The sequence below is a fragment of the Rhinopithecus roxellana genome, chromosome 8 (assembly GCF_007565055.1).
Source record: "Rhinopithecus roxellana isolate Shanxi Qingling chromosome 8, ASM756505v1, whole genome shotgun sequence".
NCBI lineage: Eukaryota > Metazoa > Chordata > Mammalia > Primates > Cercopithecidae > Rhinopithecus > Rhinopithecus roxellana.
The window spans coordinates 22,485,813-22,512,364 of NC_044556.1; the positions used below are offsets into that span (position 1 = coordinate 22,485,813).

Here is a 26,552-nt window from a genome sequence, read left to right on the forward strand (position 1 = left end):
AGCCTTAATAAGCAAGGCAATCCTAAGCCAAAACAAGAATGCTGGAGGCATCACACTAGCCAACTTCAAACTATACTACAGGGTTACAGTAACCAAAACAGCATGGAACGGGTACAAAAACAGACACATAGACCAACGGAATAAAACAGATTGCTGAGAAAAAAGGCCACACACCTATAACCATCTGATCTTTGACAAAGCAAGCTGACGAAAACAAGCAATGAAGAAAGGACTGCCTAGTGAATAAATGATTCTGGGATAACTGGCTAGCCATATGCAGAAGATTGAAACTGGACCCCTTCTTTATACCATATATAAAAATCAACTAAGGATGGATTAAAGACTTAAATGTAAAACCCAAAACTATGAAAACCCTGGAAGACAATGTAGGCAATACCATTCTAGATACAGGAAAGGGAAAAGATTTCATGACGAAGATGACAAAAGCTATTGCAACAAAAGCAAAACTTGACAAATGGAAATTAAACTAAAGAGCTTCTATACAGCAAAACAAACTATCAATAGAGTAAACAGATAACCTACAGAATGGAAGAAAATGTTTGCAAACTATGCATCTGACAAAGGTCTGATATCCAGGATCTATATGGAACTTAAGCACATTTACAACAAAAAAACCAACAACCCACTTAAAAAGTGGGCAAAGAACATGAACAGACATTTCAGAAGAAGACATACATGCAGCCAATAAGTATATAAAAAAAGCTTAACATCACTGATCACTAGAGAAATGCAAATCAAAACCACAATGAGATACCATCTCATACCAGTCAGAATGGCTATTACAAAAAAGTCAAAAAAACGACAGTTGCTGGCAAGGTTGTGGAGAAAAAGGGACACTTACACATTGTTCAGCCATTTTGGAAAACAATTCTGTAAGATCTAAAAACAGAACTACCATTCAACCCAGCAATTCCATTACTGGGTATACACCCAAAGGAATATAAATCGTTTTACCATAAAGACACATGCACACATATACTCATGTGCAGCACTAGTCACAGTAGCAAAGACATGGAATCAATCTAAATGCCCATCAATGGTAATCTGGATTAAGAAAATGTGGTACATATACACCAAGAATACTATGCAGCCATAAAAAAAGAACAAGATCATGTCCTTTGCAGGAACATGGATGGAGCTGAAGGCCATTATCCTTAGCAAAGTAACACAGGAACAGAAAATCAAATCCTGCATGTTCTCAATTATAAGTGGGAGCTAAATGATGAGAATACATGGACACACAGAGGAAAGCAACAGACCCAGGGACCTATTGGAGGGTGGAGGTTGAGAAAAGGGAGAAGATCAGGAAAAATAAATAGGTAATAGGCTTAATACCTGGGTGACGAAATAATCTGTAAACAAACCGCTGTGACACAGATTTACCTATATAACAAACCTGCACATGTACTCCTGAACTTAAAAGTAAAAAAAAAAGGTTTGGGGTCTTGTGCATCTGGTTTTTATCTGCAATCAGAAAATGCAGTACTCTAACGACGTTAGACATCATGCAGACCATGTACTCATGCATAATTATGAAATACCAAATGAGGCAGCAGAGCCCTTCAGTGTAATAAATTACATTCCCTTCCCTATTTCCCCTTGGGTTTTACATAATATGTTTATGTTTTCTGCTTATAATAATACAAGATTCATTTTAGAAAATTGGTTAGAATTCTAAAATAATATATAATATCACTATCCGTGATAGTGACTATTAATACCTTGGTATTTTTCCTTTCAGTCAATGGTTTCTCCTGTGTGAATATACGTAAATCTTTCACAAAATTGAAATTATTCCATATATGCCACTGTGTACTTTGGTTTGTTCTGTCATTTTTCACTTAGCATTTTATAATATAAACATTTTCCCATGCCATTCAAGAGCATGATTTAATGTGGCCACATAATAGTTCATTTTGTAAAAGTTCCTTACTTTAGCCAGTTAAAAGTTCTCTATCATTGAGTGCTTGTATAGTTCCCAATGTTCTTTGAGTAGAAATAAGACAGTGGTGAGCATCCTTATAATAAAGCTGAGCTTGCATCAATCCTATTTCCCTAGTTGAGATCCCTAGAAGTGTAAGTTTTGGGTCAAAGGCTGGGTGTATTTTTATAACTCTTCGTACGTAATGCCAAATTGATCTCCAGAAAGAACAAACTTATTCACAATCTTGGCAGTAGCATATTGGCAGTAGCTGTAGTGAGATGGCAGTAGAACGGCCATCTGACTACAGCAGCCCTTGATTTCTTCCATGATTTAGCACAATTCTCTTGAGGCTCAGGAGTTCTTTGGTTCCTCTCTGAGTCTTTCTGCATTAGATTCTGTGTTAATTCTCATCTCATCTCCATTATTCTTGGTTGGTGCTCAACCATCCAAAGCCTGCACCTTCCATCCCAGGACTGAGAAGACTCTATTTGGGAAGAACATCAACAGCCCTCCCCTACTAGTCAGTTGGGGTCTGGAAATGGTCTTTGGCTCACAGGCCGAAACCTAAGACACAGATGCTTTGGTGTGTTCGGGCAGTGGTTCTCCCTAATGCCCCTGGATGCCCATTCATGGCAGCCTTCCACTTGCTTCTTTTGGGCCCTTGAGTTCACTCAGGGGACTTCCATCCTATATTCTGCCATCAAGCTGATATCTGCTTTCTCTGCATCATCTCGGCCTGCCTTATTACCTGGGGCTGGGTCACCTGCTCATCTCTTGCTCTTCTCCACCTCCTACTAGATAGACTTCCCTGGATGATTTAGCTTTGCATGTCACAATCCTCCATCTCACCCCATCCCCGGTCTTTGCCAAGGCCACTGAGGCCATTCCCTTATGCTGCTCTCCTGTATTAGTTGTTGCTTTGACTTTGACATCTGTGAAATGGGGCTATATTTTCTATGCATTTGCTTAATCTTGGTCTCTTATTGCCACCCCCTCCTTTAGGTTGTCACTTCTGCCCTAGCTTTGCCCCTGACTCTGGTGACTCCCCTTCACTTTGGCACAAGGCTTTACTATTCCCAGCATGCCCTGGCCTGTATGTTACAAGCCCAGTGAGAAACTGATACTTCAAGACTTTGCTTCAGAATACAAAAGGAGTGTATTAATTATGCATAGAAGGGCCATGGCAGTTTGCCAGTTACATCTTAACGAACTCTAAGCCACCCCCCAGACATCCCAGCCCTCCCCTACTTCTGTTAGGTCCTTCCTGACTCACTTCGTTGAAGCTCCATCTCTGGCTTCAGAATCTTGACTTGCCTTCTGACCTCTGGCCCACCATATGATATCTCAGTGCGCAGTTTGGCTCCCCTTCTGCCTTGGCATTGCTGACCGGGTCTGGCTTCCCTGTGAGCTGAATCTATAAGCTGCCCTGGCAGGCATGACCTCGCATTCCTGATGGTCTTGCTTCCTCCTTGGCTCTGGTCCTGCTCCAGAAGCTATGTGGATAGGATATTTTAACCCCTCCAATTTCAGTTTTCTCCTGAGGACATGGGGCCTAACACGTGAGTGAGGGCAGTCCAGTCTCAGACCGTCCTTTTTCCAGCAAATCCTTTCCAGGGACATGCCTTTGGAAGGAAAGTGGATAATAGGGGCAGCCACTCAGAACTGAAGAAACTCTAAGAAATAAACCAGCAATCATTGCCTGGAATGCCCTGATCATCCCTCTACAGTGTGTTCTTACCCAGTTCTATGTTACCAATTTTGAAAAGCTACCAAGGTGCTTTTATCTATCAGTTGCGGGGGTCTCCCACCTTGCTACTGCTTCTGCTCCCCAGACTCCAGTGACTTTTTCCTTAGACCTATTGCTGAATGTCTGAATCATCCTGCTTCAAGGGTGGGGGTGGCTGGTCATCTTAGTGGGTTCTGCAAGGTGAGTGGCTGTGGGGGCTATTTCACCAGAGGGAATGGGGGAGCACCAAAATCAAGAGGGTGAGGAAGTGTTTCTTGGTTCATGGGAGCCAAAGTCCAAAAATCTATGAGCATCTGGTGCCCCTCCACTCTAGCAGCTGCTATAGACTTGGCATAGAACAAGCATGTGAATGCAGGGAGACTAGGAAGAAACATTGCTTTTGTTTCTGGCCTATTGTATGAGCCAGCAGGGCAAGGCACATGGTGGTGTTCTTTCTGGTCAAGCTGCATTTGATTAAAGGAAACCAAAACCTACTTAGGGTTCAGGCGATTGCAATAAGAGGAAGAGCTGGCCCTTCTCTAGCAACGCTAGCAGGAAAATAGAAAATGACAGGCAAATGGACTGTCATGTCCAGAGCAGTGAGTCAGCCAGGCTCAAAAGCCAGGCATTGAATGAACACTGGTCACTGTCATTCTGTTCCTTCTATGGCATGCTTATTCCTTGGTTTCCTCCTGATTACAAAAAGACTAGGAACTCCTGGGGCCCATGCTAGTCCAGAAACTCCTCTCAACAAATGAATATTCTCTCACCTCCAAATCGTGTTGGGGAGTTATCAGAGCTTTGAATGGAGTTCTGAGTCTCTCTTCCTCATAGACAGGGACTAACTTTTCCTGAATAGTGTACTCACTGTGCTAACTGAAGAGCTAACTCCTTACCCCTTCCATCCCTTCTCTCCTTGCCCCTTCATGAACTGAGCCCCTTCAAACTATGGCCTTTGCTTCTTTTTACCTGCATTATTTTGGGGTTCAGGGAGCAGAACACAGAGAGAGGCTGGGAGAACCAACTCATCCCCATAACTCTGTTTCTAAAGAAAACCGTTCAGGTGGAGTACCTATTAATCCATCCTTATTAAATTCATAGTAACTTACCTCTTAGTATTCGTAGCCTCTCTAGCACTGAAGTTTTCCATCCTAAGTGCCTTGAATCAAACTTTCTGATTGCCCTCACGTTCCAGAGACACATACACAAATCAACTATTTGTGAAAACCAATCATTATCTCCTAGAGGAAGCACACCCATTGGCATTCTTAAAGCTTTACAACATTGGACATCTTACATGTGAGGAAACCAAGACTCAATGAGGTGAAGTGACTTACTTGCCCAAGGTCACATGAGTTAGAGCCAGGACAAGAAGTCAGATCTGCCCTCAATCCAGGGATCTTTCTGTTATGCTGTCATGCCTTCCTCAGGATTTTGCTCATCTTTGGCTTATGCAATTCTATATCTTAAATTGAAATTGCTCCCATAGCTTAGAAATAGGACAATTGCCTCATTAGCATTTTCTTTCTGCCTTTCTACATAGGAGTCTCAAAACACTATGGACTGTTAAAGTAGAAAACTGGGGCCTCATGGAGCCATCTTAGATCTTCAACAGGTATGTTAGTAATCCCAAATTCTGGAAAGTCATTGCTGGTGTGTTCTCAATTAAGATGTGGTCTACAGTTTTGGTTTCCAAAGGCTACAGTGTCACAAGTCTTGCATATGGATTGTGGCCATGAATATACTTGAGTGACCTATGTTAAGTACTGGGATCAGGTAAAAGTGCAATGTGATTGTCAAATCCTATTTTCATTTTTCTTTCTCTCACTCAGTTTTCTCATTCATCAAATGAGTATTATTTGAGATCACTGTATGAAATAATCCAGGAAAAAGGCTTAACAATGAGCATATCTAATAGCCAATGCCTTCCAAATAACAGTTGTGAGTGAAAATTTAACTCACCTATGTTTAATCTTCCATTGTATACATGAATGTAGCAATAAAACATTTTGGAGAGGTAGCATAACATAAATAATGAAATAGTGGACTCCAGTGCCAAACAAATCTGGAATCATATCCTGACCTGATCACTTGCTAACTGTGTGATCATGAGTAAATTACATAACCTTTCCAAGACTCAGTTTTCTCATTCATAAAGTGAGTATTACTTGAGATCACTACATGAAATAATCCAGGAAAAAGGCTTAACACTGAGCATATCTAATAGCCAATGCCTCCCAAATAATAGTTGTATTATTGCATTCCTTTGAACTACCTCAGTCTTCACTACATAGTAAGAGACCTTGGATGCTCAAGCTGCTAGATGAAATAACTACATTTTTTGGCATATGGCTGGTGCTAATATTTATTCTATTACTTTTTTCCCCTTTCTGTAGCTCTCTTCATTATTTTCACACGGTAAACATAAACTTCTTCAGATAAACAAAAAAAAGAACTAGTAAATTTCATTATAGTTCTGTGCAATACATGTATTTTTAAAATTAAGTGTGTCTGTCTTAATTCAGATATTCATTTTGAATATAGCTGTTGAAACTCTTAGTTTAATTTAAGTATTTGTATTACATGGCAAGACCCATATACAATATTCAATACATGGTTTTCAAAATATCCACTTTACTAAGTCCCTTCTCTTCCTTAAGTTTTTGCTCAAATCTTACCTTCTTAACGAAGCTTAATTGATCATCCTATTCTGCAAACTTCTACCTTCTCCTACACCTACCGCTCCCCGATTCCAGGAACTTTCACCCTCCCCTACTCCTGCCACATCCCCCCAGCACACACACACATTGGCATCCCTGAACCCACTTTATTCTGCTCAATTTTTTTTCCACACTACTTATCACTGTCTAATATACTGCATAATTTTTATTGTTTATTGTATTTTTCCACATGGGTAAGGGTTTTTGCCTCTCTCTATTTCTCTCTCATTAATACTTTCAAGTGCCTAGAGTATTGCCAGGGACATAGTAAGAGTTCAGTAAGTATAATAAGTATTGGTTGAATGGTTTTTGAATGAATATACTGGCATATTTATTAAACTAGATCTTCTTAAATTATCAAATAACTATCTTCTTCTTCTTCTTTTTAGAAACAGGGTCTTGCTCTGTCATCCAGGCTGATCATAGCGCACTGTAACCTTGAACCTCTGGGCTCAAGAAGAGATATATATATATATACACACACACACACACACACGTTATATATGATATATAGAGAGAGAGACAAATCCCTAAGCCATTAACTTCTATTTGTCTTCCTGCTAAGCCTAACTAAACTTTAGTAATGACTATTTGTGTATGCATGTATATATATATGCACACACATATACATATATAATATGCATATAAAGGCACATCCATATACATATGTAAGAAGGTTATATTTTTTAATGGTGCAATAACTTTTAAATCTCTCAAACTGTATAGTATTTTTTTGCTCTTTTCTATTTTGAGGGAAAGTTTATTTCTAAAGAAACAGCTATTTCATCACATTTCCCACAGAGTAATGAGTGACCTAGGATTTCTCTGTTTTTACCTAAATTAAACTTGTTAGTTGCTGCTTATCCCTGACTGGATTCATTTGATTGATTGATTTGTGAGCATTCATGTAATTAACCTATTCACATACCATTATTTGTCAGGCATTGTGCTAGGTTCTGTTTACGTATGATGAAAGAACAAAGTTCCTTCCTTTAAAGAATATAATCTAGGGGAAGTAATAGACAAGTTTAAACCGCAATTATAATGCAGTGTAAGTGCCTCATTATAGCTGACAACAGGATGCTAAAGGAACACAAGCAGTTAGGCGATACTGATAGTCTGTAGGTAATCAAGACCACTGCCAAGTTCACCCTGAGACAGTCAGGTTTTCAGGATAGGACCAGCCATTTTGTCTGCTCTGAGATGGGACCAGCCATTTTGTCTGCTCTGAGATGGGACCAGCCATTTTGTCTGCTCTGAGATAGTAATTGCTTGCGGTCAGAAACAGAAGGAGCAAAATATATTATTATTATTACTACTAATATATTTGTAATAACAATTATATTATTGTAAGGAAAAGGCAGTTTACAGAATAAGAAATTCAATCTTACTCATAATTGAAGTAATGCAAATTAAAATAATAATGCAATAGATTCATTCAGTTATTGAGCACCTACTGTGTGCCAGGCATTGTTAAAGGTGCTGGGGGTATAGTAGGGACTAAAGCTGACAAAATCATGATTCTCAAAGAGCTGGTATTCTAGTTGGGGAGACATAAAATAAACAAATGAATAAATAATAGGTAAGTGCATGAGCTTATAATTAGAGTCCTGATTGAAGCTGCATTTACTGGGGGGTCCACTGGGCCCATGAATCCAGATAGGGGTCATTTTCATAGTCCCCAGTTATAAAATTGAGATCAACATACCTGAAAATTGGAGAAAATCAATGGGATGGACAACAATATTACAGTTTTGCTCCAGGCTATGTTAACTATCCTAATATTTGTCATAAAATATTCTGAAAAAGACAGCTGCACAATCCAGACTTCCCTCAAAACACTATGACATTGATAACTTCATGCTGATCAGGCGAAAAAACAAGAGGTAGTCAGCATGCTGGAGACCTTGGTCAGATACATGCACTCTGGAATGTGGTAAATAAACTCTATCAAGATTCAGGGATCTGACACTTCAATAAAGTTTTTGGGGTCCAGTGATCATAGGTGTCCTGGGATTGCCTCCAAAGCAAGAGATAGAGCACTGCATCTTACCTTCTCTACTCATGAGGAAGCACAGAGCCTGATGAGCCTTTTGGGTTCTGGAAGTCACACATTTCACACCTAGGAATATTGCACCACCCATATACCAGTGTCATAGAAGGCTGCCAGCTTTTACTGGGGTCCAGAGCAGAAAAAAATGCTCTGCAACAGGTCCAATACAAGCAGCCCTACTGCTTGGGCCATAACTTCTGGCAGAGCTATAGTGGTGGACATGTTGGTGCTGGGAAAGTGGAGTTGATGGTAAGTCCCAGGAAGAGAATCACAGTGAAGGCCCCTGAAGTTGCAGAGCATTGCTATGCCATCTGCAGTGAAACATTATGCACTTTTTAAGAAATAACTCTTGGTGCGTGTAACTGTGCCCTGGCAGACATAGAATGTGTGACCATGGGATACCAGGTACCCAAAACTACTCATTATGAGTTGGGTTATTTTGGTGCTGCCATATCATAAAGTCAGACATTCCCAGCGATAGTCCATTAAAACATGAAACTGGTACATCCAGTATCCAACCGAAGCAGCACCAGAAGGCCAAATAAACTTCATGAGCAGGTGGCCCAGGACCTCATGGCCACAGCTACACCAGCACCTCTCCCTCAGTTGGCACCTATGCCATGCAGGGATCCCTATATGATCAACTTAAACAGAAGGAAAAAGCCTAAGCTTAGGCTACGGACAGATGAGCTTGGCATGTGGGAGCAAGTAAAAAAATGGACAGCAGCTTCCTTACTGCTACCCTCAGAGATGAACTAGAAAGACAGCAAAGAAAGCAAATTTCCCCCATGGGCAGAGCTGCCATGCAGTGTACTTGAATACCCACTTGGCGAAGAAAAGAGAATGGCCCCAAATAGGAATACATATTAGTCATCTGTTGCTGCATTACAAGTTACTTTAAAATGTAGGGAGTTGAAATAACACAAAACTCACAGTTCCTGTGGGTTAGAAATCCAGGTGTTGCTTGGCTAGACCCCCCAACTCAGGGGCTTTCACAAGGCTGCAACCAAGATGCTGGCTAAGCTGGAGCCATCTCCAGGCTCAACCGAGGGAGAGGATCTGCAACCAAGCTCTCTCATATGATTGTTAACGGGATTCAGTGTTGCACATGATGTTAGACTGAGAGACTTGGTTCCTTGCTGTCTGTTTGGCCAGAGGCCTCCCTCAATTGCTTACCACATGGGTCTCTATAGGACAGTTTGCTATATGGCAGCTGGTTTCTATGACAGTGAGCAAGAGAATAAGAGAGGGCAAGCAAGATGGAACCAGAGCCATTTTGTAACTAATCTCAGAAGTGATGTCCCATTACCGTTGCTTTGTTCTATTTGTTTTAAGTATGTCACTAAGTCCAGTCCACACTCAAGGGTAGGGGATTACATGAGGACACCAATACTAGTAAGAGAAGATTGTTAGGAGCCAGCTTAGAAACTGTGCACCGCAAACAGACTCATGGGCAATGACCAGTAAGAGCAGCTCGCTAGAACATTGGAATGGCCTACTGTACATGCAGCTCAAGTGCCAATTTGGTGGCAATATCCTACAGATGGAGTGTCATCCTTCAGGACACAGGACCTCTTTATGAGACTGAATCCCCTCTATTAAGAATATAAAAAGTGGAAGGAGCAGTAGTGTCACTCACCATTACTCCCGATGACTCACTCTGGTAATTTTGGACTCTGCAGGATTCGAAGTTCTGGTCCCCAAAGGAAGTACTCTCTTACTTCCTTTGAAGTAAGGGGACAGAGCAAAGAATTCCATTGAAGTACAAGGTATAGCTTCTACCTGGACACTTTGGAACCTTTGTGTCCAGAGGCAAGTAGGCAAGAAGTGCCACCATTAGGCAGGGCGCGGTGGTTCAAGCCTGTAATCCCAGCACTTTGGGAGGCCGAGACGGGTGGATCACGAGGTCAGGAGATCGAAACCATCCTGGCTAACACGGTGAAACCCCGTCTCTACTAAAAAAAAAAATACAAAGAAGTGCCACCATTTTGGCAGGAGCAATTAATCCTGATCAGCAAGAGAAATGGAGCTGCTTTTAGACAATGGGGTCGGGGATGAGCCTGGGTTATCTATTTGGGGATCTCTTGATAATCCCTCACTCAATTGTAACTGTGAAAGAGCACAGACAGCAGTCTTGGTGTAGGAAGGCTATGAATGCCAAGGGCTCAGATCCCTCGGAGAAGAGAGTTAAGGTTAAACCACCAGGAGAGCCACCAACACCTATTGAAGTAAAGGTTAAGGGTAAGGGAGACTTAGCCTGGATAGTAGAGGAAGAAGAGGGTGAGTGTCACTTTGGCTCTAAGACTAACTGCAGACACGTATGTTTATTGCGGCACTATTCACAATAGCAAAGACTTGGAATCAACCCAAATGTCCATCAGTGACAGACTGGATTAAGAAAATGTGGCACAAATATACCATGGAATACTATGCAGCCATAAAAAGGATGCGTTTGTGTCCTTTGTAGGGACATGGATGCAGCTGTAAACCATCATTCTCAGTAAACTATCTCAAGAACAGAAAACCAAACACTGCATGTTCTCACTCATAGGTGGGAAATGAACAATGAGATCACTTGGACATGGGAAGGGGAACATCACACACACCGGGCCTATTGTGGGGAGGGAGGAGGGGGGAGGGATGGCATTGGGAGTTGTACCTGATGTAAATGGCGAGTTGATGGGTGCTGACGAGTTGATGGGTGCAGCACACCACCATGGCACATGTATACATATGTAACAAACCTGCACGTTGTGCAAAAGTACCCTTGAACTTAAAGTATAATTACAAAAAAAGACTAACTGCAGAGATGGAATTATAGTTCGTCCCACTAACTTCCTTTTTCTAAGATTCTTTTCAGGAAGAGAGGACTATGGGAACCATGGTGGAGCTGCTCCTTGAACTTGTGTGGAGAAGGGAATCTGTGAGGTAAAGGCTAGACTGTGGTGACCATGAAAGTGTATTGCTCAGATCTCCCTTCTAGAGAACCAGGTGCAAGGAGGTAGGCAGCCAACAGCCTCCAGCTGCTGCATCTTTGAATACATCCAAGCATTCACTTCAAGGTCACAGTCTACCTAGGCTGGTCCAAGCCAATGATTGAAATGGGAAGTACTACAGCTGGGTCATTTATGCCTAACATGACATTCCTCTGATGAATAATCTCAGCTCTGGAGCTCTTTACTGGCCTGGCTGAGACTTGTGGTGAGTTGCACTGCAGTCTGAGGTTCCTTCTTCACAATTCTCCTTCCCCTTCTCTCCTTCCATGGAGGTCAGACCTGCATCACAGTCTGAAGGCTCTTCCTACCTACACCTGCTCCCTTGCCCCTATATCCTTCATGGGCTTTGTCCCCAGTAAATCTCATGCGTGACTAATTCCTTTTTGGGGACTGGTTCTTGGAGGACACAAAATGACCCAGAGCAGAGTGAACTTATTTCTTGGAGTTGAAGGTAAAATTCCAGAAAAAAGTATCTTCAATGTAGATAGATTCTAACTCAACATGTAAATGTCCCAATTATACAAATGCAGACTGCAGTGTAACTTTTGGAGAATAGATTTATACATTAACGAACACTGTAAATACCTGTTGCTATGGTCAGTTGGACACTGTGACCAAGCAGGTAACTCCTCAGATGAATATATGAGTGCTTGAAGGAGTGAAAGTAGGAGTTGCCTACTGCTGTTCATTCCTGTAAGACAGTCTTGATTAATGCCAAGACTTTGGAAATCCTGAATACTAAAGGGTAAACTGTAATTCCATTTAAGCTCCATGATCAGAATGAGAAATAAGTAAATACAATATTAAATGAGTCAGAATGCTCTCCTCCTTTGCATGAGCTACTCTGCAGGACGTTTTCCTGATTAAAGGGCTTAAGCAATTTATTTTAACAAAAGTGATCAGTAAGCTTTCCAGCAATCAAAGTTGCAAGTTAAGTGAAAGATCCCTTGGAAATTCTTGGCTTGGTCTCTTATTTATCACTCAGAACTTTCTTGATACAAAAAACCATTTGATATTTTCAGTGTTTCCTCCCACACTACTCCACCCTCTGCATTTTTCAAAGAAATTTAATAGAAATGCTGTGGCTTTTTGGTTTCAGAGGCAATTGAAATAATATGTAAGATAGATACACAATTATGGGATAAATGTGTAAGAAGTCAAGTCCTACTTCTGTCTATTATGACTGAAGCTTGTGCAAAACAAACATCTCATATCACAGCATGTTTATTGAACATCTAAAAGATCTTGCCTTGGATTTTTTTTTATAGAACTAGAGAAGTTTTTAGTCTTTTTTTCTAAGAAACTGAATAGTTTAGTCACCAAAACCTGATTGAACCCTAAGTTCTTTCAAATGTCAGTGCCTCCATTAAGGCTAGGGAATGCTCTGGCTTTATTTTGATTAAAAATTTGAAGAGCAGATGAGCAGTAGCATTAAAAAAAAAAAGACAAGAAAGAATGTAGGCAAATTTTTTAAAGTTATAAAAATAACAGTTAATAGTTACTGAACACTATGGGCAGGTTTATAGAGATTATCCTATTTATTCCAAAAAAGAACCCTGTAAGACAGGATGCCATTATTATCCCCACTATCCAAATAAGAAAACCAAGATTTAGAGAGGCTAAGCAATGCGCCCAATGTGTCACACAGTCAGGTCCACATGATTTTAGGGGCAGGAGTTGGTAAACCCTTCTGTAAAAAACCAGATGTAATATTTTCAGCTGTGTAGGCCTTACAGTCTCTGGGTCTTCATTGCAACTACCAACTTTGTTGTCGTGTGTTAGAAGCTATCAATGATAACATAAATGAATGAGCATGACTGTGTTCCAGTAAGGCTTAATTTACAAAAACAGGCCAGCTAGATTTGGTTAGTGGGCCTAATCACTGTGAATGTTTCTTGTTCTTAGGTGAGACTGTGTTTTAAATTGCAAAGCACATGAGTTGCTTTCAAAGTAAATGTATTTTAAATCCTACAGAGAAAATTCTAACCAAGTTGAATCTAACTAAGCTACAAAACTTATTCATTCAGCAAATACCAGCTGAGTGCTTATTGCTGGGATGTTGGCAATATGGTGGTCACAGAGACCTTAATGGAGTCTAATGTGGAAAAAAAGACAAGTAAATAGAGTGTTATTGTTTCCATACACTGTGATAAATGCTATTTGATGGAGCAGGGATTGGGATACCAAGAAAACACAGCAAAAGGGTAACAAACCTGGCCTGGGCAATTAGGAAGCCTCTGGCAGAACAGGCCAATGGTCCTTTGCCAACTCTCTGCTCCCGCCACCCAGCTCCACTCTCCAGGAGCAAAGGTTATTTAAACAACAACAGCTGGAGCATGGCTTCAGCTAGCTGTCCAGTCTCCATGGGCTTCAAGCTCAGGCCCTTTGTAGTCTCATGAACCAGGGTCTGCCAATGTCACCTGGAGATCTGTTCAAAGAAATCACCAGTTTGTTTTGAAGAATCTTGGTTTCTCTAGCTTCGCCTTGAATCCTGACCCTCACTAAGAGGCCATAGTGCTCAAACTCAGTTGTCATCTACTCACCCAAAGAGTGGCATTTAGAGCAAGTGGGTAAGCCTAGATTAGTCTACCAGGGCTTCTGAAACTTGGCTGTCTATGAACTACTTACTTGAATAGCATTCTAGAACTCTGAGCCTAGTGATTTAGAAAGTACTTGTTAAGTGGATGAGAAGCCAACTTTTAAACAAGCTCCACAAGTATGTCTGGTGTGCATGAACCATGTTTGGAAACTGCTGGCCGGAAGGATTTCTAAAGATGCATTTGACCTTTCCAGCCAACTGTTTATTGCCATGGCTACATTTACAAACATCTTACTAAGAAGGAAGAGAAAATTGAAATGGTTTTAGGGATGTTTACCATGATTTCTACCTTCCCATCACTACCATGTAAGGACAATGGTTTGTTTGATAGGCTGATGTGTGGGAGTAAACTTTGTTGCCCTAATATGTTGAAGAATGGTCAGGAGTTCCTCTTTGTTAGGTAACAGAACAAAAATGTGAATCTTGGATGGATGATGCCTGTATGCTTAATTCAGGCATGCTTTACACAGTAAAAGAGCAGTAGCTGTGTATAAATCGAGCCTAGCAAAACACAGGAGAATTCTTCATCCCTTCAGGTTCAGGACGGGTGCTGCTTGGCAGTCTTCTTAGCCCCAACGTTGGTTTAAACTAGTGTCCAGTAGGGTTACTGAGTTCCAGTTGGCAAATGTCATAAGCAAAGGAAGGAAAAGGGTTAAAAAAGAAAGAAAGAAAGAAAAAGAAACATACGAGAGAGTGTGTTAGAAAGCAACGAGGAAGAAAAGGTATGTTGGAGTGGTAGAAAGTTTCCTATTTCCTGATTATGCTTTAAAAATTAGGTCAATTTTTGGGTTTGGGGTTTTTTGTTACTCCAAAGACCTAGAATTCTCAGCTTCTATCACACACCAGGGCATTTGGGTAGAAACAGAGCTACAAGATTAGCAGGAGGGTTTTCAACCTTAAAAAAAAAGTTTTGGGGCCGGGATGGGTGGCTCGTGCCTGTAATCCTAACAGTTTGAGAGGGTGAGGCGGGCAGATTACTTGAGGCCAGGAGCTCGAGACCAGCCTGGCCAACATGGCAAAACCTGTCTCTACTAAAAAATACAAAAATTAGCTGGGTATGGTGGTGCATGCCTGTAATCTCAGCTACTTGGGAAGATGAGACATGAGAATCATTTAAACCTGGGAGACAGAGGTTGCAGTGAGCTGAGATCACACCTCTCCACTCTAACCTGAGTGACAGAGTGAGACTCTGTCTCAAAAAAAAAAAAAGTTTTGGAAGCCATCTGGATATTAAGTTATCACTTAACTTCAGAGCATAGGATAGGGGAGCATCTTGTTAGACTGAGGAGATATGAATAAGATGGTCTGATGGGGCACTCTCATAGAGATACCAAAGGATATTAAGCTATCATTGTTCACACATAGAGCTGGTTTTTAGATTTTTTTTTTTTTTTTTTTTTTTAAGATAGAAGTATTAGAAAGTCCTGAGTCTCAAGCTGGGCGTGGTGGTTCATACCTATAATCACCTGCCTGTAATCACAGCACTTTGGGAGGCTGAGGCAGGCGGATCACTTTAGTCTAGGAGTTTGAGACCAGCCTGGGCAACATGGCAAAAGCCCATCTCTACAAAAAAATACAAAAATTAGCTGGGCATGGTGGCGTGTGTCTGTAGTCCCAGCTACTCAGGAGGCTGAGGTGGGAAGATCGCCTGAGCCCAGGAGTTTGAGGCTACAGTGAGCTATGATGTTGCCACTGCACTCCAGCCTGGGTGACAGAGCCAGATCCTGTCTCAAAAACAAAACAAAACAAAACAAAGTCCTGTGTCCCAATTCTCCATTCACTGTCGTTCCTATTACTAGTGTATTGGAAAAAGTTCTCATCCTGTATGTTCCTTAATTTCTTTTTTATACAATGTGTCACCCGGCTCCTGGGCGTTGCAAAGGGCCGGCTTACTTTACCTAACAAATATGACTTAAGTGTCTTCGCACTCTCTAGCCTATGGGTGTAACTCCCCATGGCTATGACCCCCAGATTGTTACTGAGGCCTTTATGAATACTGCAAAGGAAAACAGGCCTGCTTCTAACCAGTTTCGACACAGCAGGAACTTTCCCAAATAGTACATTGGCTCTGGAGCAAAGTGCACTTTTTCATCTTACTTTGGAATGTATTTTTATTCTAACATTTGAATATGGATTCTCTAAAATGCTGGGAATTCAAATGGACTTTAAATAAAATAGTGTCGCCATTCTCGGAAGATCTTGTTCCTAGGAAATTGGAAAGCAGGCCAACTTCTCATTCTTAAAGATGAGTTAAATATGCAGAGGGAGGGAGTAATGTCACAAAGAAACTGAAAGGCAGATTTGTCATGGATTTGGATGATCAACATTTGGCTGTATTGAATGAGACAGTTCAGACCTTATTTTCCCTCAGATCATGCTCCCTTCCACATTACTGCTCAAGGTAAAAGCAAATGCCTATTTTTACCATTTTAAATATATTACAAAAAGTATATGTAAAGAGTATTTTAAATATGTTATAAAAGTTATTTTTTGAAAGTACCAATTATTTTGTAGGTGGATCAGACTCACCATTAGTTTGGAAGAGAAAAAAAAATAGAGGATTATACTACCCAAGTCTGCCTGGGAATGAGGAAGACCATTCTATTTTAGCATACGAAGAAGTTAATATTTTAATTTTCCTCTTTCCCTTTCTCTGCAATTCCCTCCTCCTTCTCCATCAAGGTAAATTTTCCATGATGGGATTGGTCTGACACAGTGATGGGAGGAAAGAAAGGAAGAAGAATAGGCTAGTGATTTGCTTTTCCCTAAGTCTAAGATCTTTATTGGAGGGAGGCAGATTGGTGAGAGATAGTCTCTATCACTTTCTGATGGGTCCTCCAAGGTATAGCTACTGAAGGGAAAACAATTCAAGCCCTCAGAAGCAAAGGGGCTAAGTAGTTTTTGAAAAATAGACACATCTCAGTAGCTTTGGATTATCTACACATTTTGTTGGTATACTGGCCAGTTAATAAAACCTTTCAAGTGGATTGGGTGCAGTGGCTCATGGCTGTAATTCCAGAGCTTTGGGAGGCCAAGGTTGGAGAAGTGCTTGAGGCCATGAGTTTGAGACCAGCCTGGGCAACATAGCAAAACCCTATCTCTACAAAAATAACAATTTTAAAAAGCTAAGTGTGGTGGCACACAGTTGTAGTCCTAGCCACCCAGGAGGCTGAGGCATAGAGATAATTTCAGCCTAGGAGTTGGAGATTATAGTGGGCTATGATAATGGTGCTGCATTCCAACCTAGGCAACAGAACAAGACCCTTTCTCTAGAAAAAAAAAATTATTATTAAATTTTAACTTTAAAAAACTCTTTCAAGAAATGTTTCTGCATACTGATAACATACCCAATTCTAATTCTACTACTTGCACAAAGCCATCAGACTGTTTGAGATTCATGAAATGAGATTCATTTAAACATGTTTTTTAGGGAGAAGGAAAGAATAACCCAGAGATACTCAGTGATTTTACCAAGGTTACACAGTTAGCACCTGGCATATCAAAGATTAAAATCTATAGCTAGTGCATATGTATGTGTGTGTGTTTCTCACCACATCTAGGGAAGAAATGTCTTGAGAGACATTCTGAGACTCATTAAAAAATTAACCTAATGGAGGTTGAAGTTGAGGATGTCTTAATTAGTTATTAAATTTATTAAACCAGACTCTCTGCTGAGGTCCCTCAGGATACATTCACATTAAAATATTTCAAGCCATATAAAATCCCGCTTTAATTACTAAGTATGCATGCCAGCCTGGAAAGATGGGTTTTGAACCCGACTGTCAATAAATACAAGGAAATGCTTAACAGCTCCAAGCATTAGGGCTTCTCCCCTAGTATAACTCCTGCTCCTCCTTTGGTTTAGAGAAATGCACAAATGTGACTTCGGTGATCATTAGGAAAAATACTTACATCTGATGCATAGGAGAATAACCTGGTATTGATCAATTTACACTTGTAAGGAATCAAAGTAGTGACCAACAACTTGTTATTAATCTGGCTAACATTCATCTAGGTGTCAGACCACAGTATCCTACTTTCTAGCTTCTTTGATCCTTTTGGCTAGATTCACTATAATACTTCTCATGGTTTCCTTTTGTCCATTAACACAGTGGTTCCCAACAAGCAGCTGTGAAGGTCCTCCAGATGGTTAATCTCCAACAGCATTAGTATTTCTATGCAGATTAGTGGACAGCTGCTTATAGTATGAAGCAATGCTTTACTTGCTGTGCGATTCCATGCCCCTTTGTCTGTGCTAGACCCTCTGCCTGGAATGCCCTGCCTCTCTTCTCTGACTTCTCTGACAAGCTTCTACTTCCAAGAGCAGATTTAAATGTCATCTCCTCTATGAGGTTTCTTCCTGACTCCCAAAAGATGGCACTAGGCCGGGCGCGGTGGCTCAAACCTGTAATCCCAGCACTTTGGGAGGCCGAGACGGGCGGATCACGAGGTCAGAAGATCGAGACAATCCTGGCTAACAAGGTGAAACCCAGTCTCTAATAAAAAAAATACAAAAAACTAGCCGGGCGAGGTGGCGGGCGCCTGTAGTCCCAGCTACTCGCGAGACTGAGACAGGAGAATGCCGTGAACCCGGGAGGCGGAGCTTGCAGTGAGCTGAGATCCGGCCACTGCACTCCAGCCCGGGCGACAGAGCGAGACTCCATCTCAAAAAAAAAAAAAAAGATGGCACTAATTTCTCCTTCCAGTATGTTCCATTGCATTTAACACACAATTTCTGTTACAATGCTTTTCAGATCATGTCAAAATCACTAGTTTATCTTTTTACCTTTTCAAATAGAACGGAGCTCCATGAAGAAGTGACTGCATCTTTTCTTCTATGGCTAAAAGTGGCCTGAGTAGGCCTTTGGCCCATGTTGGTTGAATGCATACTGATGCTTCATTGTTCTGTGATTCACTAAATAAGTATATTCATAGACTCTCTTCTGTAGCCTAAATTTCTCTGTTTATCCTTGGGCCCCACCTCTACCCCCATTCCCACTCCAGTGCCCTGAGTAACGCCTTTAGGGGTCTGACTTGGGTTTTCACTATACCTTGAGTTTTTTCCTCAAAGTCTTTCTATTCATTCTGTTGGGACTTTGATGAGCGTTGTTCTTTTGGTCCAAGGGTTTCCCTAATCTGGTTCCAACTTTTTTTTTTTTTACAGCATCTTCCTGAAACAGCCTCCCTTCCTGCTAGTGCCTGCAAGTTGTTTGTTCTTTTATTTTTTTATTTCCCCAACTCCAGAGCAAAATATTTCTGTACTTGTTTTTTCCTGTGATAAAATATACATAACATAATATTTACATTTAACCACTTATAAGTGTACAATTCAGGGGAATTAAATTCTTTACTTCTTAATGGTGAATTCCATGAGTCTACCACACTCATGACGGCTAGCTTATATGCCTGTGGGAGAGATTAACAAGAGGACACAAGTGAGGTCCCTGGAAGCCTCCAACCTTTCCATATTCCTCTCCAGGTTCCTTAACAGTTCACTCACTTTGCAATTCAAGAGACTTTTCCAGTGGAAGGTTACCTGCAAAAGGCAGTGCCAGGTTGGGTGGGAGACACAATGCTGCAGACCATCTTCCTGTCCTCCAAGAGCTCCTCTCCAGCTGGAGAAGAAAGCCAGACCAAAAAACTAACTATCAAACAAAATGCAACAAAAATAAATTAAAAATTTAAAAATCTACCAGAATGCACAAGTGCTAAGAGATGGAAGGAGGAGGAAAAATTAGGTCTAACTAGAAGAGATGGACAGATGAATAGAATTCCTAAAGGAGGAGAAGAGTGATCCTGGCAGAACACAGTAAAGAACAGTACCACATGTAGAAAGTGCACAATAATTTATTGAATGAAATAATAATTTATTGAATGAAATGAAATGCATGGCTGTATAAATGAATACATGGATGAGAGACAAAGTGTAGCAAAGGCCAGGAACGGTGAGTACACAAGGGAAATTTGATACCTGATGTGTAATAGCTGGCTGTGGTCAGGATTTATGGTGGAATGCCCAGAGCTTACCCTGGTTCTTTTCTGCAAATTACAACTCAATTCTCAAACTATTACATGGTTCACATAACTAAGAGGATAGGATGGAGTTGTCAAATGACCTCACAAATGGAATAATGGTGGGGTAAGCAGAGAAGACTGACATCCTCCCTTCCATTCTCCTGTGCCACCGCTACCATTAATCTTGAATTTCTAGGAGTCACTTCCCAATGATGAATAATCACTTCCAGTGACACAGAACAATTTCAACCCTTTCAAGAGCTAATTATATCTCCACAAGTGACAACTGTGATTATTAGATATAGAAATGGTCATAATGTTGCTCTTTGAGACATCAAAAGCAGTGGAATATTTGCATCTTAAGGTATGTTGGTGTACACATGCACCTTAGTATCACACACACTCCTATAGACATATACCTGTATTCACACATATGCTTTGTAAAATACTCACATTGATACAGGTATATAGACATGTAAACTCCCTTTCTAAAACAAAGATTCATAATTTTCTAAGACTGCACTAAGTCTCTGTTTGCCAAACATGACAGTATGATAGGGAAGGAATTAAGGCCCTTGTGCTATCATAACTTGCTGGGCAAGCTCAAGGCAGGGATGTGCGCTAGGGGCTTCTTTTGCTGGGAACAGCCCAGCACGTAAAGTTAACCTTGAGATCGACACCGTCAGTGAGATGAGTTACAGGACTTCATGGCAGAGCATCACAGAAACTCAGGAGCATATCAAAGCATTCGTCACTCTGGTGGCAGGAAATAAGCTGAAAGAATTTAGAGAATTGCAATCACACATAATAGCGTTATCACTGGTGACTAGAATTTGAATTATGTGCACACAGACTTCTCCCCCAGTAGGTACTGCTTACAAGCACTTAAGGAAAATGGGGTTCTGGATAAAATCAATTAGAGAGCAGTTACACGAAGTTGGGCAAATGCTATAAAGTGTAAACAGTAGGACAGAGTGCAGCCAGGGTGGGTGAAATTCAATTCTGAGTAATAAGTGCAGTTTTGACAGCATTGCTGGGGAATATTTTTTTCCCTCGGGGATGTGATAGTTTAGGACTGTCATTATGATGGACATGCAATCACTGAGACTCCTGCATGGGACATTCTTTGTTTGCACTCCTCAGCATCTACCATAGCATGCTGTAGGTGTGATGGCGCAGTGCAGAGGGGTGGTGGGGAGAGCTACAGTTCTGACCAGATCTCTCTAATTGCCAAAATGACTCAAACTGTATAGGTTGAGCCCTTTTATCAAGGGCAGAGATCAAGGCAGCCCACAGCTGGAAATTCTCTACATATTCCTTGAAGTTGGCAGACAATCAGAATCACCAAGGAACTTTTTTAAAAACATAGATTCCTGGGCCCTATCACCCAGAATCTGATCTTGTAAGTCTGGGCTGGAGCCCACAACCTCGTCTTTTTTCAAAAAAGTTCCGTGGTGGTTCTGTAATCCAGTAGTTTGGGGACCACTGGTTTACGTGATAGTGCTTTATTTATTTATTTATTTATTTATTTATTTATTTATTTTTGAGACGAAGTCTCCCTCTGTCACCCAGGCCAGAGTGCAGTGGTGCAATCTGGCTTACTGCAGCCTTGACCTCCTGGGCTCAAGTGATCCTCCCACCTCAGCCTCCCAGACAGCTAGGACTAAAGGTGCGTGTCACCAAGCCCAGCTAATGTTTGTATTTTTTGTAGAGAGAGGGTTTTGCCATGTTGCCCAAACTGGTCTCAAACTTCTGGCCTCAAGCAATTCTCCTATCTAGGCCTCTGAAAGTGCTGGGATTACAGGCATGAGCCACAGCACATGGTCGAAGTGTATTTTTGCCAATGAGTAGTAAAAATGGAAGATAAATAAAAAAGGAGGGAATGAGATTTGAAAGTCAGTCCCATAGCATCTGTCAGGGCCTCTAATCCTCTTCTCTTCTGCCTAAAGGTCCATGGCCCTGAGGTTTTCTTCTGGATGATGAGAGGGTAAGCCTGGCAGCTTAGAGAGTTATGGACTGCTTCATACTGCAGAAGAAGAACTAAGAATGGGCTATGCCTAAGCTGATTAAGATGATTCCCCTCTCTATGTGGTTTGTCTCCAGGCAAAAATGAGGACTTTAGATCTGAGTGAATCTAAATAACTCAAGTCTACTTCAAATTAGTGTTTCTCCCTCTGTTAGTAACGAAGGATGTCTTTCCCTCCTACTCTCTCAACAGTCTTGGCCCTAGTATTTAGAGCTTTATAGATAAATACCAAGTTATGAAGTTTAGTAAAGACACAGACCAATAGTCAGCAACCTTTTTTTAACCTTAAGGAAAAAAAAATATAAAAGCATTATTCTAAACTGCCAATGCCAATTCTGTAAGATTTTTTATTGTTATTGAGTATATTTTAATGAGATTATAAACAAGGTGGCTCTCTGTTTTTGTAGCAAGTAGCCAGTCATTAGTTTGAATGGCCACCTGGGTACCATTGCTTTCTATCTTCTAAACACTGCACAATCATTAAGGATATTCTGCGTGAGATGACATTGCTGAGGGAAAACCTGGTTGCCATGCACACGTGGCTCACAGGGCTGCTGAGTGGTTTAGAGAAGTCTTGGAAGGTGCTACACACGTGACTCCCAAGCACCACTCCTGTCCCTCACTTCAAATGAGGTATACAATAGATTTCAAAGACTTATTTTAAAATGCCCCCAATTGCAAAATTATTTTTTAGAAAGTCATATTTGATACCTCGAATGGTTACCAAATAGTTAAAAAAACTAGAATCGATTATCTCATGGAAAGAATGTTCAACTCTGCATCTAGAATTTCTTTTAGTCATTCTAGGGAGAGTAATGAAAAAGCAGGAAATTATTATTCCACTCAGTTTTCAGTGGATGAATCTGGAAGCAATATTACCAGGATCTGTGTAACTCTATATGTTAAGTCATACCATCATGCTCTTTGCTCTTGCATAATTTGGTAGAAAATGGTATGAAGTTTAACAAACAAATAAGGTGCATTTAAAAATAAATATTGCTAAAATGTAGCTATAAACTTAGAAAATCAGTGGATACTATAAAATTATAGCATAAAGTCCCAGTCCCATTTCCAAACATCCTTATCAGTATCCAGAAATTTTCTGGATGGTGAATAGAGCTAGTTTCTAGTGATGCAATAAAGTGTGAAAAATGGTCTTGTACTCAGTTGCTTAGTTGTTTGAAAAACAGATCTTGAACATGAAATAAATGAATAACAAATCACAGAATTTTCACCCAATCTGTTTCTTCATAGGTTATGTTGATTCTGGCAAAAAGTTGAAAGGTAGAAATGGGAAAAAAACCTCAAGCCAGGGCTGGAAACATAAATCAGACAGTTTAAGAGGGCTTTCAGAGAAAAAATTCAAAGGAAGGGAGAACTAATTTACTTGACTGTTAAGTGCTTAAAGAGCTTTACTTACAGTAATTTCTTATGCTGAATATCAGAATTTTTAAAACTTTAAATAGAATTTAAATTGAAATAGCTACAATTTCCTGACAGATTACAACGTGCCAAACACTTTATATACGTTAGTTTGCATCCTTACCTCAGTTACCTCAGTCTTCATTGCAGAAATTATTATTATCATTTTACAAACGATAAAATGGGGACTTGAACAGGCTGGGTCACATATTGTAGTAGATTATATTACCGTTCACCCTATTTGCCCCTCTTTGTGTGAATCCAGGCGTGGTCATAGCACTGACTTTGGCCAATGAAATGTGAGCAGAAATGATGTGTGTTACTTCTGGACAGAAGTTTTAAGAGCCAATGCATGGTTGGCTATGCCTCCTGTCTGCTGTGAAATCAGCAGTGTTCCAGATGGAGGAAGCTTGGGTCCTGGAGTGAAGACTGTGTGGAGTAATGTCGCATTCAGCCCATGATGGATATAAAGCATGAATGAGAAACAAAACTAGGAGGTGGTAAGCCACTGATACTTCGAGATTGTTCATTTCTGTAACAAAATCTAGCCAATCCTGTCTGGTACACACAGTTTAAGTGGCAAAACCCAAGTTTCTTTGATTTTTAAGTCTTGGGCACAGAAGAAAGGTAGTGACATAGAGTAGGCACTCCTAAACATTTGTTGAAGGAAGGAATGTATGGTTGTTGCCCAGCATTGAACACAATACTTCAGATGTGATCTGATCCACGTAAGAGTCATTAGGAGTATAAACACTCTTTTTACACTGAACATCTGTTAATGAAGGTTTAGAGCACGTTAGCTTTTTTGTCAACTGTACTTATTTCTTTAACAAAAAAATTATTGCCTACATAACATGTACAAGGCACAGGGTGAGGTGTCATGGCCAATACAAAAACAAAATATAAAAATGATTGTCTTCCAGCTGTTCATAATTTCATGAGTGAGAGTCGCACATTCACAACCAGCTGTGTCACAAGGCAATGAACAGAGTTGGACAGTGTGTTTTGTTGACTGTAGATTGAGTATGGAATGAGGCAGTCATGAGTTTCAGTCATTCATTCCACAAATACACGTTGAGCATCAACAATGAGTTGAGTGCTGTGTTCACTCCTGCAGATACAGGTTAAAAAAAATACAGTTCCAGTCTCAAAGGTCTCGCAAGCTAGTGCGAGAGACAAATTAGTTAATAGGGAATTATACTAGAGCATGCATGATAAGAGCTGTAATAAAGTTAAGCTCAGGAAGCTATGGATATATGGAGGAAGAATATCACCCTGGAAGAGTCAAAGAAGGCATTCTGGAGGAAGTGAGTCATAAGTTGATTCCTAAAAGATGAGTGAGTGTTTGCAGATGAAGAAGGAGAGGGAATGTACTGGTGCAGAGAAAAAGAAGTACGTTCTCATGTAATCCCAGCATTTTGGGAGGCCAAGGCGAGTGGATCACGAGGTCAGGAGATGGAGACCATCCTAGAAAACATGGAGAAACCCAGTCTCTACTAAAAATACAAAAATTAGCTGGGCGTGGTAGCATGTGCCTGTAATCCCAGCTACTTCGGAGGCTGAGGCAGGAGAATCACTTGAACCCGGGAGACGGAGGTTGCAGTGAGCTAAGATTGCGCCACTACACTCCAGCCTGATGACAGAACAAGATTCTGAAAAAAGAAAAAAAAGAACTACATTCAAGCCCCAGTGAGCAGTTGGTGGAAAGGCGAGGACACAGAGACAAAACAGTTTGAAAGAACATGACTTGTTCTAGGAGACAGCAAGTAATACACTGTCTTAGTCAGCATGGGCTACCCTAATAAAATATTATGGACTGAGTAGCTTAGAATAGAAATTTACTTCTTCACAGTTATGAGGGCTGGAAGTCTTACATTAGGGTGCCAGCATGGTCAGTGTCTGTTGAGAGTCCTCTTCCTGGCTTGCAGATGGCTGCCTTCTTGCTGTGCCCTCACATGTCAGAGAAAGATTTCTTCTTCTTTTTATAAGGCCACCAATCCTACCAGCCCCGCTTTTATGACCTCATTTAACTGTAATTATGGCCTAAAAAAACAGTCACATTAGGGGTTTAGGGCTTCAACATATGAATTTGGGAAAGCACAAATATTCAACCCATAACATATCCTATGGATTGAAAATAAGAAAAAATTTAGTCTGAGCATGGTGGCTCATGCCTATAATCCCAGCACTTTGGGAGGCGAAGGCAGGAGGATCACTTGAGACCAGGAGTTCAAGACCAGCCTGGGCAACATGGTGAAACTCTATCTCTACAAAAAATACAAAAATTAGCCAGGCGTGGTGATGCACACCTGTAGTCCCAGCTACTTGAGAGACTGAAGTGGGAGGATCACCTGAGACTGGAAGGTTGAAGCTGCAGTGAGTTGAGATCATGCACTGCACTCTAGCCTGGGCGACAGAGTGAGACCCTGTCTCAAAAATAAATAAATTTAAAAAGTGAGGTCAGAAGAAACAGAGAGGATGAACAGATTTCAGAAAAATTAAGAAGGAAATAGAATAAACAAGGTCTTTGGTGATCAGATGAATTGGTACGTTAGGAGTCAAAGATGATCTCAAAAGTTGGGTTCCAGTGACTGAGAAAGTGGAATATGATGTGGTAAATGTGGAAAAACAAACTGAATTTTCCTCTGCTCACACACAACAATCACAATCACTGGGTGTCCTCCAATTCAATTCCGACACTATCAACCTGGAGATAGCATTAGATCCCACAGGTTAAGGGCTCAGTCCCCAGGACATCCTGCCATACCCATCAGACAACAGTCACAAGTCCAGGCCTCTGGAACTTCTGATTGACTGGCTCAAGTTGAGGTTTCCACTACCCTCTTTGAGTTTGATTAATTTGCTGGAGTGGCTCCCAGAACTCAGGTAAACACTTTCGTTTACTGGTTTATTATAAAGGAGATTACAAAGAATACTGTTATGGTTTGGCTCTGTGGCCCCACCCAAATCTCATCTGGAATTATAATCCCCACATGTTGAGGGAGGGAGATGATTGGATCATGGGGGTGGTTTCCCCCGTTGTGTTCTCA

The 26,552-nt window shown here is 40.8% G+C and overlaps 1 pseudogene; it reads left to right on the top strand.

Annotated features, from left to right (window-relative positions):
* Window positions 1–26,552, top strand: part of LOC104679548 — a 53,537-nt pseudogene that overhangs the window by 11,347 nt on the left and 15,638 nt on the right.